Genomic DNA, 17,301 nt, shown 5'->3' on the forward strand with positions numbered 1-17,301 from the left:
CATTCATTCATTTATTTTCTTTTCGGCTTAGCACCTTTATTAATCTGGGGTCACCACAGCAGAATAAACCGCCAACTTCTCCAGCATATGTTTTATGCAGCGGATGCCCTTCCAGCTGCAACCCATCACTGGGAAACACCCATACACTCATTCACACAAAAACACAATTTAACTTACCCAATTCACCTATAGCATGTCTTTGAAGTACCTGGAGGAAACACACAAACACGCAGAGAACATTCAAACTCCACAATGAAGTGCCAACTGGCCCACATGCCACTTATGTAGGCCTAAACACACACAATTTCAGTTACCACCATTCTCTCAAATAGCATAAGTTGATAAACTGTCCTCAATCATGTTCCATTTCAGACCTGTCTCACTCTAATCTTCCATCTTCTTTCCTTCATCATCACCAACTCATCTTATCCTAATGACTGTTAATACCAAATGAACTGAATCTGTGAGGCACTGTGGGTCACCTCAATATTTCATACAGTGTGTGGTCATTAATCACACAAGCTATAAATAGAAAAACTTCTCTTGATTACAATGATTTAAAAATCGGTAGTAAAACTGATTAATTTTATCACGGGCCAAGACACCATCGCTATAATGAATGAAGAATCCCTGTACTGTAGGACTTTCTGCTGTATTTGAATTGTCAATAGTGATAAAAATGACATGTGCTGTCCATCATATCCGCATTTTGTCCATCAGGTTTGTGGGTGGCTTGCTTCCTTTAATAGGACCGGCCTGGGCCCTTAACCAGAGTGTTCTAATGAATACTAACCCCTTTTAAAAGGAGCTTCCCTGCAGTTTCCATTGGGTGGAAATTTTATCAACTTTCTTTCAGGTCTGAAGCTGCTTAGAGAGACTATTGTCCCTCTGTTGAACAAGACCTGGACACTCAATACAGTTTAAACAATGCCAATGATGATTAATGACAGGCCTGTCAAACAAAGCGTGCTGACTAAGGCTCGAGCTCACAGCAATCCTGTGTCTGAAGCAAATCAAAAACACACACTCCATCATTCAAAGCCTCAAATAGGAGGTTAAATATATACTAGCATGAAAGAGCTCTAAGCAGCGGAGACCGGTGCCTGATTTTTAAACTATTACACTGAGATGGAGTGTATTTTGTGCTTACACTCGCTAATTGGAATGAAATGAAACACATGCGATGAAATTCGACAGTATTTATTTTTCGCAAACAACACGTCCTGGAGCTTTTCAAAAGGGCAACAAGGAAAACTGTTTGTTATTTGTAGAGATAAACATTTGCGATGACGTCTGTCGTAGAATGCCTTTCCTCTGTGTAACAGTAGGGATGCAGGAGGGGAGCCCGGGGCCTCCGTTGAGATCCAAAGAGCCCTGCTGACCCTGCCTGCTGCACCTCTGCGCTACACAGCACCATACAGCTGCCTTTCATTCAGCCAAAGAAAAAGGCCACTTTTTTCTCCTTCCCTGCTCTCTAAGTGTAAGACCCCAGCTGTCCTCAGTCAAGCAGAATTCCAAGTTTCCCTCCAAAAAAAAAAAAATTTGCTCATTGTCCATCCTGGAGGTGGCCAAACCCTCCTCTCCATAGTGCTTAACCACTGGACCGGGCGCAAACAACAGAGTAATCATATTACAGTGTCCCTGGGAAAAAAGGGACTGCTATCCGCAGGGAATCTCCTGTGGATAATCCCTGCAAGGCCGCTGCTTTTCTTCTCCAGTGCCGAGTCCACCTTTCACAGCGGTTTTGGAGGCACACAGGCCTTTAACCGCTCAAGGATATCGGCTTCATGCCTCTCCTCCTGCATATCCCCTCCAATCGACATCAAAAATTCCAGCAGAGAATGGAGTATCTGGTATTTCACACCACCTTTCTCATTTGCTCAATTTTATTTTGGTACCTTCATTACCTCACCTTCTTTATTCCGCGGATCCTCATTTTCTTTGCCCCTATGACTGCCGACATGATTGCCGTTATTGTAAATAATTAATAAGCTGTAATATATCACCTCTAATTAAACATATTAGTCAGCCGAGTCTTGTAGATTTACTACCCCGAGTCTGTGTCCAGTGATATTCAAATGCGCCTCGTTCCCATCAATAATGCAAATAGATGCACTATAAACATTTCTCACTGTACAGTAGCTGCTGCTGCAGCCCACGGGAGCGTTTGAACATAATTTAGAATTAACATCATTAGCATTCACTTTAATTCGCACTGTAGGTCTGCAATGGAAATCATTATCTGCACAGATAAAAATAAAAACTGTAAATCTTATTATGCAACAATACTCCTTCAACTTGACTGGGTGAAATGCGCTGATGTAGCAGGGCTGGGACTTTCCACAATTTGTTGTCTGTGTTTTCATGCTCCTTCAGTCTGTGTATAATTGATCGGAATTTTTAGTTTCTGCAAGTTGCACTGATATAGCAGTAATGGGGTATATGCACACAGACCTTTATTTCCGGTGAATTGTGATCCCATACAAAATCACTGCGTTTTTTCTTCAAAATACAGAGATCATCACTGCCCGGCTGAGATAAGATATATAGTGGGTCTCAGACCGAACAAGAAGCACTGCATTAAATTCTGTTTTTCTGTGCCATGTCTTTAAAATATGGAAATTAATTTTACCCCAGTATTTTCAATGGAGTTTTTGCACTAGCCTTCTAATCACGGCGCATGCATTCAAACGGTCTTTCATCTCTGTTTATGCTGTAACTACCAAATAGATGCTTAGGTCTATTTAACTAATTATATTTGAATTACATTAAGACATCAATGCAAAACCTTATGAAATTGAAAATAGTCAAATCAAGCTTTCACCGAAAGTCCATCATTGGATGAAAAATACTAACGGTGCGTATAACCTATTGGGGAAAATTAACTGCCCTTCAATTATTGTTTCATCCAACTCATAAAAAAAAAAAAAAATGATAATCTATTCAAAAATAATGATTTATTCAAACACAATTTATTCAAGTAACCAAAAAGTGACTGTCCTTATAATCATTATCTTATTCACGACCTTAATTGATTCATTGTGACTGTCCTTATAATCGTTATCTTATTTACTACCCTAATTGATTCATTAAAAATATTGATTCATTCAGGAACTAAGAAAGTGACGGTCCTTTCAAGTCAGGTATCTGAATCATTCACTCAATCAACAACACAAAAAATAGTTAATTCAGGAACTCTGTTAATTCAGTTAATTCTGACTGAAGCGACTGCCCCTATAATTGTGTCATCTGAATCATTCATTCAATTAATTTGTTCAAAACACAGATTCATTCAGGAATTCTGTCCTTCTACGTGGGTCATTTGAAACATTAACTAAACATATTAAACAATAATTAAAAAATGGTTTTAAACATTACTTAGAAAACAAAACAAGTGACTCCCTATTAGCAAGAAATCATTGAGCAATGGTTCTCCTTAAAAGTGAGTCATTTGAAATATTCACTCAATCGACTGGTTCAAAACACTGATTCTTTCAGGAATTAAATAATTGACTATGCTTATGCCAAGTTTGGACTCCATGATTTTAGCCCCGATTCTGACTCGCCAACAGGTTTTGAGAAATCTCTAACAAATGGTTGAAATCAAAGGCAAATCAGTGCTTGTTCACAAGAGTAACAATCACAGAGTATGAATTATCAAAGAGGTGATCTGAGAGAATCGCCGATGAGTCGCAGACACATGAGATATTTGGCATGCTAAATATCTAGAGCTGTTGGCGATTCATATCATGCCATGTGAATTGTGTTCGGATTGAAAACTGCATTAGCGATCACCAACAGCCAATGAGAGAACAGCATCTGCTAGTATGGATATCTGCAGGCCAGCAGGAAGTTGGGGGAGAAGTTAAGTGTGCTCATTTTCAGTTTATTTGGACCCATAAAATGGAGAAAAAACTGGTGTAAATATGGCAGCAGCACTCATGTCTGTTTGACATGTCATCTGAGCAATATCACAAACAGGTCGAAAAAGAAAGCAAGTTGAGGAGAAATTGCTAATTCCCTTCAAAGACAGGTGTGTAAAATAAGTACATTTTCTACTCCACTAAAAGCTTCTTTCTCATTATGTAGTTAATAACAAATGATATACTATGTGACCTCACGTTCTTTCCATGATACTTCTCATGGCTTCTTGCAGTGTAAACACATCACCAATGGTACTCTAGCCCAGACAGTCATGCCGTGTGAAAACGTGACACGACTACTTTGAAAATTGTGCAGTCTGAGCTCGGAATTATAGATGTGTCATCTGATTAATTCACTCAACCAATTGGTTTAAAATACTCATTCAAAAACAGAACAGATGATTGTTCTTATACTCTAAGTGTATCATTTGACTATTTGAGTCAACAAATAGTTCAATAACATTGATTCATTGATGAAATAAAAAGATGGTGTTTACAGTTGGGTTATACAGTATGAACCATTCAATCAACTGCTTTTTTGGGGGGTCATTTGGACTAAAATGAGGCATTTATCATTCACCCAACGAATTCCTTCAAAATCATTTTTTATTAAAACAAGTGACTGCATGTTATTGTAATTGAGAAATTGGAATCATTCGGCCATGTAGTCTCTTCAAAAACAGAAGCTTATGTAAACACAATTTCGCAAAGTATAATAATTGTGTAAAACATTAAATCAAGCTATTTGGATTTCATAAATAGACCATTTTTTAAAATAATGAAATATTTCATAAATGGAGCATCTTTATGTATGTATTTATTTACTTTTTATGACTTACACAAGTGACAATCTTTTTTAAGTGAATAATTTAAAATTACATCTAAAAATTTGATTCATTCAGGAACAAAACCACACCATTGTATGCTGTTTGGAGTCAAGGTAATTCATTTTAAACTATTTTATTGGCATCACAAAAACAAATAAAGTAACAGTCAACAAAATTATGTAAAATTAATGCTAAATATCAATGTCTTGCTTACTGAACTGTTGTTATTTGATCTATTCTTACTAACAAAGTGTTTATGTCAAATGGTTGGTTATATTAAAGTTATACCTGGAGAGAAATAAAAGCAACCAGCAAATCCTGCTGGGCTCATGTATAGAGAAGAGGCTAATTTAAAAGAAACCCCTGCTTGCTATTTTTCCTGGGTACCAGCTGGTCTTCTAACAGATGTTGAACACGCCATTTAACATAGATACTATATATCAAAGTATACAGCACTGTCTCTGGTTTCTGTTTGAGTTATGACTTCTGCAGCACTGTCAGCGGATTGCAAGCTGTAATGATTGACTGCCTATACGGCACGCTGATTTATAATAGCAGATTTGTCAAAATGGACTTTAAAACTCCGAATTACAACAGTCTTTCCCAGACCGACATGCATTCTCAAGCTAAGATTGAAGTCTCTGTGGTTGCAAGGGAATTTTGTTGGGTTAAAAGGTGATGGTCGTTCTCAGTTCCCTCAGAGAACCGGGGTGACTTTGAGGACCATCGACGTGGATGAGCTGGAATGAAAAATAGAAGCGAATAATTCCGAACGCAGTGACAGGAGAGTGATTTAGGAGACGGAGGAGGATCCGAAGCAGAATGTTCTCAACTGGAATGCACATTGGCTTTCACAGCATGGGCCTGGGCAGGCAGTCAAAACCAAACACAAACTCCAAGCAACTAGCAGAGTCACTTCCAACACACGGGTCAGACTGAAATACATCATTTAGTCCTCCTATTACCTATAAATACAGAGGATAATTTATATGCTGGAGGTCAAACTGAACCCAATACTATTCAAAAAGTTCAGCGGGAAAAACATTTCAGGTAGTAACATGTAACAATAAATAAATCAAATCAACAATATATTAAACATGAGGACAGTTAAACATGAGGTCAAGTCGACTAGGTCAACAAGGGGATGGTGGCACTGTGCATGCGGCGACATGCAGCTACAAGTGTCGACGTGTTTGTTTGTTGCAAGTCTCCCTTCTTTTACATTAAATCTTTTTTTAAAAACAAAAACGTAAGCAAACACCTGAGCAATATCTTCCTTCAAGACGATTCCAAGTGGAGGAGTAAATGGAGAAAATAGGAGTAATCGAGTTATAGACCCTGATTCACCTGGGTATGTGTGTGTTTGAAACACCTCAGGACTCTGCAAGAATTCAGTATTCCTGGAAGTTGCAATGGTACAAGACAACTAATGTGCAAACTGGGTAATTATATGTTAACTCGGGAAATTGGACTGATATGCAGATACAGAACTCCTTTTAGTAAAACAAATTGGTTCAAACTTTCAATTATCCCCTCAATTGTGAAGTTTTTTTTTTTTTAAATTTAGAGTAGTGAGGGACGGGATGTGCCACAATTGCGGATCAGACTACTATGCTTGATAATCTAATGGGACAACAGCATTCTTTTATGAGAACAAGAAGGACTTGTATGGGACAGGTAGAAGAAGGCCAGATTTACAGTATGGGTTTATTTCCTAGCAAAACTTGTAACTAACAAGAAAGCTGTAAACAAAATAAAGTAAATAAAAAGAAAAAAAAACTTTGATAAATTTTATTTGGTATAATATGGAAATAAAATATGATATAGAAAAAGAGAGGTAATAGCAAAAAAATAAATAATAAAAAGAAGCATAAATAAATTCACTTTTTTATTTTTATTTTTTTTTTTACAAAATTACAGATAAATGTCTTTAGATTCATAAATGTACTTTTTAACTCTTAATGGATACACTGAAAAATTGCATTTTGTGATTCTCAAGTGTTTTTTGTTATTTTTTTTCTGGTTGTGAATTGTGTTATGGGACCTTGAGCTTGACTTTGTCAACTTGGGATGTTGAAAACCCACCTCTACTGATTAACTAAGTGACCCTTGTTGACATTTTAGTAGTTTGAAATAATATAATGTTTAAGAAACAGAGAAATAAGTCTGTAAAGTAACAGAAAATGTACTGCAATTTATTACAAGGTTTTTGTACAACACCAACCCAGATAATACACCACTTTAAACTAATACAAATGTTAATAAAAAGTTCCTTTTTCAAACTTTTCAAGGTTAAAACTTATTGGAAGAAAGATCAAGGCCCCATAATGCAATTCAAAAGCATAAATAAATGAACAAATAAAAAAATAAAATAAAACAGGAATCACTAATGGTTATGGATTTTTTTACAGCATAGTTGAGAATCTGGCATATCGAAATGCATACATTTTTGCACTTTGTTTAATTAATATTTGCTGTAAATTTACTCTCCCTCTGGATATTCAAGATGTAAAGCCCTTGTGTCTGTGGCTCCTTACAATACATGAGGGTCTAATGAAGCAAAACAATCAGACTGTGCAATCAACAGATTCTCGTGTTTGGGTAAACCATCCCTTTAACTTGGAAATTGCAGGTCAAACTGACCTATGAACAACATTATCTTAACAAAAATGTACGCACATTCCACAAATCCTCCGAGTGTCAAAACTATGCAGACACATTCACGGTTCTAAACCTGAAATTGCCATATCTCCACAAACTTAGTTTTGTAATGTTGAAAACAAAAGATTTTTTTTTTTAAATGTTGGAAACCTATAAGGGTAACAATTGACTATGAGAGGGTTTGTTTTTTCTACTATGAATGCCAAGGGTCATAGGTTCCAAACATTTTCCAAAATGTATTCATTTCATTAATTCATTCATTGATTTTTCTTCAGTTTATTCTCTATTTCAGAGGTCACCACAGCGGAATGAACCACCAAATATTCCAGCTTATGCTTTACACAGCGGATGCACTTCCAGCCATCACCTAGTGCTGGGAAACACTCATACACACTCATTCATACACACAGTTATACACTACGGACAATTTAGCTTATTCAATTCACCTATAGCGCATGTCTTTGGACTGTTGGGGAAAACAAAACACCCAGAGAAAACCCACGAAAACACAAGGAGAACATACAAACTTGACCCAGCTGGGACTCGAACAAGCAACCTTCTTGCTGTGAGGCGACAGTGCTAACCACTGTTTATTTTAAAATAAATAAATAAATAAAACTGTCAAACTAGTCAAGAATGAGTAAATGATGACAGAATTTTCATATTTGAGTGAACCATCCATTATTTCTGACAGCTAAATTTTGCTACAGGTCAAACTGACCCAGAACAGAATGTAAGAGTTAAAATGATTTTCAATCCATTTGAAAAAACCCAATTGCTCTCATATTTACGGTGTTATGTAAATGAGTGGTAACCGTCCAAGTGTTGATTTGATCAAACGTCAGATTTATGCTTTCCAGGCACAAACAGCAATTGTTTACAGTATAATTCCAGTAACGGGAAGCATATTTCTCCTGTTTGAGAGCCTGTTTGAGATCCACCCAGGATTGGACCAGCTGTATGGCCCCAAACTAACACCATTGTTAAGCACCGGGGGTTGGGAAGACCATAGGGGCCTCTAATCTGCTGGTATGTGTTGGCTGTTATTAAAGAAAAAAACAGAGAATAAGAAAAAAATAATGCCAATGTGTTTTTTTTAAATGCCCCAATCCAGAAAAAAGCCACGCTAAACAACATGGCAGCGAATTTACCAAGCCAAAATGAATATTTTAAAGCCTCTTTTTTTGACATCAACATCTTGAGAAGCTTAGAGTGAGCGCATCTAAACAGGAAATATTGAAATCAGCCTTTTGATAGAACATATGTCATGTGTTTGGCATCACCACTGTGTTTGAGAGACCAGCGTTACATAATGGGGTCTAACGACTGCCAGAGAGGGACGGGATGCGCCACTATTGCGGATCAAGCTACTATGCTTGATAATCTAATGGGACAACAGTATTCTTCTTAGAGAACAAGAAGGACTTGTACGGGACAGGTAGAAGAAGGCCCAATTTAGGGGTTTATTTACCAGCAAATCTTGTGACTAAGAGGAAAGCTGTGGTGAAGTAAACAAAATAAAGTAAAAACTGTGATAAATGTAGTTATAAAGGAATAATTTAGGTCTAATATGGAAAAAAAACAATAATAGAAAAGAAGTAATAAAAGAAAATATAAATAAATTCACTAAAGGCTAAACTATTAACGTTAAACGATTCAGTAACATAAGAAATACATTTATGACAGTATTTATTCATCTTTGTTAACGTTAGCTTATAAAAATCAGTCATTAATCATTAGACCATGTATTAACTATAAATGTTTACAAGCACTACGTTGGATTTTAATAATACTTTAATTAATGCTTTTTAAATGATTAATAACTGCTGAACACATTCATGCTATAGTAAATAAATTAGCATTAATTAACATAACCTAATTGTAAGGTGTGACTAAATAAATCTTCATAATGTATTTCCATATAAATGATAGCTAAAAACACTACAATGATGCTCTATATGTTAATATTAGTTAAGCACATTAGTTACCTGAAGAATACTTCTAAAATCTTTATTACTCTTACATACTTGTTACATATATTAAAGATGTATATTAAATAAATTAAAGATGTTTAATGAATATTATTTATTGCATCCAGGCTAAAATGAACTAACGATGAACTGTATGTTTATTAACTAACGATAACAAAGATTAGTTAATGCTTTAACAAATGTATTACCCATTGTTAGTTAATGCATAAACTAGTTAACGGAGGAAGCTTACCTTTTTGCAGCTACCACCACATGGTAACACACTTTGTAATTCAGTTAACGCATTAACTAATGGGACCTTAACATACATAACATACATAACGCTTATGATAACATAAATGTGAGTAAAAACATAAATTTAAGAGATTAGAACAGGACAGCTACCTCTAATAAGTATTTTAAATCACATTCATGTTGAAATAGTGAGAACAAACAACTAAGACCACTTTACTGAGTCTTACCGTATTGGAATTTGGGATATAATTTGTGACGTACACTACCTGACAAAAGTCTTGTTGCCTATCCAAGTTTTAGGAACAACAATTACTAACCTGACTTCTAGCTGAAAGGCAAAGGCCTCTAGATTACGCTTATTTTACCAAAATAAAAAATGATCATATGATCTTGACTTTCAATGATTTAATTAGGACAGTAAGATCTGACTTTGCTTAGACAAAACTTGTCACTTGACAGAAATAATGTACAGTATAGAATATAAAGTCATGGTGCAGTGTAGAAAGTATTATTATTGTGTATGACTCCCAAAAGCTTGGTGGACTCCATCCATACATGTCTGCAATGACTCTAATAACGTATTATTAAAGTCAACTGGAATGGCAAAGAAAGCGTTCTTGCAGGACTCACAGAGTTCCTCAAGATTTCTCGGATTCATCTTCAACGCCTCCTCCATCTTACCCCAGACATGCTCAATAATGTTCATTCATGGTGACAGGGCTGGCCAATCCTCAAGCACTTTTACCTTATTTGCTTCCTGCTAAAGAATTTGCCTTGTCCGGTGCTTTGTTGGTCAGCACAAATGTCTTGATACCTCAGGCTGTAGATGTTGCCATCCACTCTGCAGATCTCTCACTCGACACCCACACAGCAAAATATGGGGACCCAAAACAACTCTATGGGTGTTAATTTCAACACTTTGAAAGTGTCTCATGGGGTCCACTCAAAACAGAGTTAAATCAACACTTTCAAAAGGGTTGGCACATTGACACCGAAGTAAGGGTTAATTTTAACTCTGGGCAGAGTTAAAAAATGGAACTATATTTAACACGGCCTGGTGTAATATATTATTTTATTCAACTCTCTTGAGTGTAAATATGGTAAAAAACTCAAATAGACTGTAAATTACAAAAGAAAAAACATTTTATTTGAAAACATTCACCACTTCAACAATTCATTCCGTTTTTAAAATGCAACAATGTCAAATATGCTTTAAATGTTTTATTAGTACAGACAGTATCAACAAAATATGTATGACCAGTGCTCAAAAAGGCTGTTTCAGTCCTTTGGTCCAAACTTGATGTTTCATCAGAGCCATTTGAAAGTTCAATATACAGTATCGTCACTCATAGTTTTCTTCTGAACGCATAGTTTTCTTCTGAAATTACATTTTAAACAACTTGGCGTGCAAATCTTTCACTTCTGGTGTTTCCTTGGTCCTCCATATCAAACACAGCAGTTTAAATGAAGGTATAAATGCTGTAAACTTGTGTGAAAACAAACTGGAGCTAGGAAATCTCATCAAGCATGTCCTGTGAATGAAGTGCTTCCCAGCCACAGGATGACCTTTTTATCCATGACGATGTAGCAGCTGCTGATCGCTCGCCTGGTGGTTCCTGATGCACGGATATAGGGTGATGCTCTTCTAAGAACTCTTCAAGACTCCAGCATGACTAAGAAAAATGTTTGAAAACAAATTGCAATCAAATTCTATGATATATTTAAAAGAACATTTAAAGTAAATAAAACATTCAAGAAATCTAAACTCACATTTTGAAAATCTTCATGATGATCCACAACTTGACTCTCCCAGCTGGTTGAGGTGACAGGATATGGAAAAGTAGAAAAAACACATATATCACTGTTGGATCTCCAAAAACAATTAGGTTAATCACTATGACTAGAACTGGAAAAACAGGCAGCTGTCTGTCCAGAATCCTGAATTTAACACAACACTTGGAGCAAAATTTAGAGGAGCTTAAAATCTTTTATATCATTTAGTGATGCTGAATTCCCCAAAATATTGGCCACAGTGTAAAAAATATTCATAAACTTACAGTTTTCTGTAAGCGTGTGCGTGTGTGTGTGTGTGTGTGTGTGTGTGTGTGTGCGTGCATGTTTCTTTACCAGATTCAACTTGTTAGGCCCTTTCAGGACCAGTATTGACGCCACCTTTCCTGGAGTCTAACAGATGTTTCAGGTCCAAATATAATCTAAAATATTAGGATAAGCAGAAGAGGAAAAGTGCAAAACAAAGAGCAAAACATTATTTAAGTAACAGTTCACCCACAATACAAAACTTATCACCTTCATGTCATTTGTTATTCTCTAATGCTCTTATTCCCTCTCAGCTTATTGTGAAACAAATACAGAACTTTATCAAACATACCTTCATTATTATCACCACATATGACCAAGAAGGTGTGCTTGGTCATTTTACCAACTCTGGAAATACACCATCCGTCTTTAATCAGCCACCGTCACAGGGTCTTGTGTTATTGTATAGAGAACTGTGGCTGTTAAAAAACAACAAAACATTAGTATCTAACACATATGCATAACCTTCAGATAAAAAAAGAGAGATGAACATCACAAAGTAAGCCTCACACCTTTTCAGATATCTTTTGATTCAGATGTTGATTATTAATAATAAATCTACAAATCAAACCTGTATCATCATTAGGCTGCTCAAATATGAATCAGTTGATTAATTTTACAGACAGGTGGCTGTTTACAACGCACTAAATTGTCTTTAATAAAACGGAAATGTTGTGTACAGTACATGCTAAGTTTAGCCTATAGTTTTAAGCACAATATCATGCGGGAGAAAAAGCTTGACTAAGATATTCCTGACTACATAAATAGCCTAACTTACTAACGTCAGACATCCCGAGTAGGGAAAAGTCATTTTCGGGGGATACAGAGTTGATTTGCGGGAGAGATGAGTACCTGAAGAGCAATGGGATGAGTTGCGCGCGACGTACCTGAAGAGCGGTGGGGGTGACTTGCGCGCGACGTACCTAAAGAGCTGGGAGGGATGCGGTGGAGAGGGGTGTGCAATGTGTTTAATGACCGGCCGGGAGATGCGCGATTTCCGGGAGATTATCATTCAATTGCGGGCATCTACTTGGGCATCTGGGAGTCTCTGTGCATTTGCGGGATAACGTTAACGTTAGTCCCGCAACTTCCGGGAGACTTCTATAACGTCAAATGTCTGAGAAAATGCAAACGCGGTCATTTAAAGACATTAATGTTAACATTCCGACCTTAATGGTTGTCAACACTTAATATAATTCAAGCGTACGTTATCACGCGAGTCTATGGACTAACGGTATATGGACGGCCACGAATGAACCAGTTTAAAAGGGCCGCGGTGCTTAAAATAACCAAATTAACATACACAAATAACAAACAATCATATGTTTTAGTCAGGAAGCATTTTACAAGTAAGCATATGTTCATTTACTCACCAGATATGTTTTAGAAACTCTCCAGAGCTTATGGAAACCGTCCTGTGTTGCCGTTAGCATCCGGGCAGAGTAGGCTAAGCTGCTCCGGGGATTGCCTCGCTAGTTTGCTTCGAATTAAAGGAGAAGTGTCGATTTTATTTTACAGATGGGTAACAACGCACAAAATGGCATTAAGCGTGACAGAAATGTGTTGAACATGTACATTTGATGTTTTTATGCACTATGTATGCGTTATATATAAAAACATTCTTGAAAAGAAGTCATGAGTAATGCAGTTAAGCTAGATACACAAACGACCATGAATGAACCGCAGAAGTTTAAAATTGTCACTCCATTCTAAAGTTATTAACTTAACAATATGTTTACAACTGAATTTCATTAAAGAAAGTCAGTAAAATACCAACATTTAGGTAGTTTGACTCACCAGTTGCTGTTCTAAACCTCAGATGGAAAATGGCGTCTGGAAAATTCTTCAGTGACTGGGGCTGCATGAATTCCCGGATGTTGGAAATAACTCCACCAAGTGTAAAAAAGATAACTCCTTGATTTCGCACTGAATAAAATCAATTCTAACTCTTATTATATTCATTTATCAAAATCTAACTCTTTAACGTCAACACTTTACTCTGAAATGCTTCAACACCGAGAATTTAACTCTGATGAATTTGCTGTGCATACTGAATGTACCCCAAACTATGATTTTTCCTTCACCAAACTTGACTGATTTCTATGACAATCTTGGGTCCATGTGGGTTCCAATTTTTCTTCTGCAGTATTTTTGATGATTGGGATGCGGTTCAACAGATGATTCATCGAAAAAAATCTATCTTTTGCCACTTTTCCAAATAACCAACTATTGTATAAGTCAAGTTATTATTTGTTGCTCTTACAATTGGCATCAACAACAAGAATTTGTCAGGTAGTGTACATTCCTGCACAAAAAAGAAAGGAATTTGAGGCAGTATATTGAAACATAAGCATAATAGGATCGTTTTTAATATTTGTTGAATACAACCATAATGCCCATATTATAATTTTTTTTATTTTATTTTATTTTATTAAACATAACTGATAAGGTTTCCAATGATCTGCTGACCCACAGGTGACCCAGGACTAGAGCTGAGCTGCTGTAATATAAGCCTGTTTGATTTGGTTCCATTAAACAATGCAAAGCAAGTTCTTCCAGAACGGGATGTTCCTATGCTAGTCTAATCTAACTTGCTTTGATTTACAGTTTGCAAAATAGTGATCAAATTAAACAGGTCGTTTAGCAATGTCTACGAAGATTTCATCTGATGAGAGTTCCAGATGAGATTTGTCAACACATTGAAAATACAAGCTTCAGTGAACATTTCTATGAAAACTTTTCACACTAATATTAGTTACAGGGGCATATTATCAACAAATAAAGGATTATTTTTATGCAGTACTCTCCATATGGGCAACTAATCTGATGCGGACGGTTTGCTCACTATGTACAGTGTGATGCAGAGCGCTCAGGCTTGAGCAAAGTTCCACAAAACGGACAAAAACAATGAAATGGTGCACTTTTACTTTTTACATTTGATTTAAAAATGTAGGAAAGGGTTTTGGTCAGTGGTTTCCAAGCTGATCTGTATGACAAGCCCCACCTTCTGGTGGACTTAAAGAAGGATAACTATCTGAAAAGCACAACAAACAAACCTTAAGTAACATATTTTAAATTCACAAAAATGTAGATAGCGCCCTCTAACGGATTTGTCATCTATAACTTGCAATGAATTGTACCCGGAGAAATGTAGTTTATGTTTCGGAAAAATGTAGGCTAAGGCGTGTACTTTTTGTTTTGTGCTTTCTGAGCCTGGGCTGACATTTTTTGAGACAAAACACTCTCATTGCAAAAATCAGAAGTCTCAGTAGATGTTGCATGTATTTGCAATGCTGTTTTAGCCGTCAAGCTGTCAGGATATCTTACATAGCTAACTGGCTTTAAGCCTTTAATGAGGTGAATACAAAACAAATTTGGAATCCAATGCAGTTAATTGACTGTGCTGACTTGTGGTACTATCAATAAGTTTTTACTTTTTATTTGAAGCAATGGTTGTAAGAAAAAAATCCCTGAATAATTTTCAGAGGACAGTAATGATCAGTTTGAGGCCAGAAATTTCCAAATTGGAAACAAATGTATTCCAGTGGAAATTACTGTGCTAAAACAAAACTTTGCTAAAAGCAGATTTTTGAACATACTAACCTGAGTTTTGAAAATATATATTTCATATATATATATATATATATATAAATATATATATATATATATATATATATATATATATATATATATATATATATATATATATATATATATATATATATATATATATATATATATATATTAGAGGTGTGAACCTATACTGGTCTCACGGTACGGTTTTGATTATCATGCCATCGATTCGGTTCAATTCGATATCTCGGTGCATCACGGTGCATTGACGATGCTTTCCAAATATAGTGTTATATTTTAGGGGGGAGGCTATAACAAGCTGTCTGTATAAACACACAGACACACAGCACCACACTGTCTCTCATTCAAACACATACACAAACATAGACAGCATCTAACATAAAAAAACACACACACGCACACACACAAACAAACACACTTAAGCCCTTGCAACAGGGAGAACTCGCACTGAGCGGAGCAGAAAAACGAAAAAAAAAAAAAACGCAAAAAATAAGCACTTTTCCGACGGTCCCTTACAGAGAGCTCCTCTCAGCGCGAGCTCTGCCGGCTAAAGTAAACGCAGACTGCAAGGGCTTAAACGGAGCAGTGCTCGTAATGTCGAGCGAAAAAAAGAAAGACAGCTGTGAAACATAACCAGCTTTGTCTTTCTGTAGGAAACACACTTTAGATCTTTTTAGGGTAAGCGTTTTTTGAGTTATTGCCGTCAATAGCCCCTTTCACACATACAGACCTTTCCGGAAAATTACCGGCAATTTTCCGGAAAGGTTGTATGTGTGAACAGGTCCTTTTTGAAAATACCGGTAAATTCGTTCTGGCTATTTTCCGGAAAGAGAAGTTGTAACATTACCGGCAATTTGCCGGAATGCTGCGCTGTGTGAACGCAGAAGGAATATTTCCGGAATAAGCGCGTGCACGTCTAGAACGTGCTGACGTAAGACTTCTGCTTTAGCCAATCACAACAGTCAGACGCATTTACGTCCGCGCGGTTTGTGAGAATAAAAGCCTTTGAATATTTTTCCAGACGCATTTAGCTGCTAGAAGTTAGTCAGATAACGTTTATATGTTCTCCTTAATGCCAACTGTGCAAATAATCATCGATAAAATGCTTATGATAAGCCGTTGTTTGTTTACCTTCAAGCTTTGCGTGTGCCCATGAAACAGCCTGTGAGCGGCAGCACACGCACATATTATGAACATCTCGACATGCGAATATGATCCTGTGAAAGTTGTTTACAATATTGATCATCAAAAGAGTTTGTAATTTAGTCAAATGTTTACAAATACAAGCGCAGCCGTTTAAAGCTCATTTGTGGTGAATGATGTCAGAATTTACCGGTATTTTGGAATGGATGTGTGAATGCTCTTTTCCGGAAAATTTCCGTAACGTCCTCGCCTGTGTGAACAGCGCTTTTTTGAACATACCGGTAAAGTCGTTCCGTAAATTTTCCGGTATCACTGTGTGAAAGGGGCTAATAACTGAATGTGTGTCAGGAAAATCGAAAACAAAACCAACTGAAGCGCGCTCATTTCTGGCGCCCCACTGGATATACAGCGCCCTAAGCATTTGCCTATGGTGCCTATGCCACGGGCCGGCCCTGAGTTGGCTGAGTGTTGTAAATACCGGCGCTCACCTCCCTCGCGACAGAGCGCATAGGAGATAAATGACGTCACTACATAATAACCGGTTATGGTTATTACTGAATCGATACCGAATTGTCTGCTTCTGCATCGCGGTGCACCGAAGAAACAATTAATTTTGACACCCCTAATATATATATATATATATATATATATATATATATATATATATATATATATATATATATATATATATATATAGTATTTATGTGCAATAATTACATTTTACAACCTTTTCATATCAGATTTTTTTTATTTCACTTTTTACTACAATCAAATATTTTGTGTTATAGTCCTTTTCTCAGAAGTATTCAAGATTATTTTATGCTCTAAAAG

The 17,301-nt window shown here is 36.4% G+C and overlaps 1 long non-coding RNA gene across 1 annotated transcript; it reads right to left on the bottom strand.

The window, feature by feature from the left end:
• Positions 1 to 10,761: 10,761 nt before the first annotated feature.
• LOC137488815 (uncharacterized) lies at positions 10,762 to 13,779 on the bottom strand. Its single transcript, XR_012396786.1, has 6 exons — positions 13,531 to 13,779; positions 13,107 to 13,213; positions 12,026 to 12,152; positions 11,764 to 11,849; positions 11,407 to 11,449; positions 10,762 to 11,309 (listed from the first exon to the last, which is right to left on the bottom strand). It is a non-coding gene; the product is annotated as an uncharacterized lncRNA (long non-coding RNA).
• Between the last annotated feature and the right edge of the window lie 3,522 nt (positions 13,780 to 17,301).

The sequence above is a fragment of the Danio rerio genome, chromosome 21 (genome assembly GCF_049306965.1).
Source record: "Danio rerio strain Tuebingen ecotype United States chromosome 21, GRCz12tu, whole genome shotgun sequence".
NCBI lineage: Eukaryota > Metazoa > Chordata > Actinopteri > Cypriniformes > Danionidae > Danio > Danio rerio.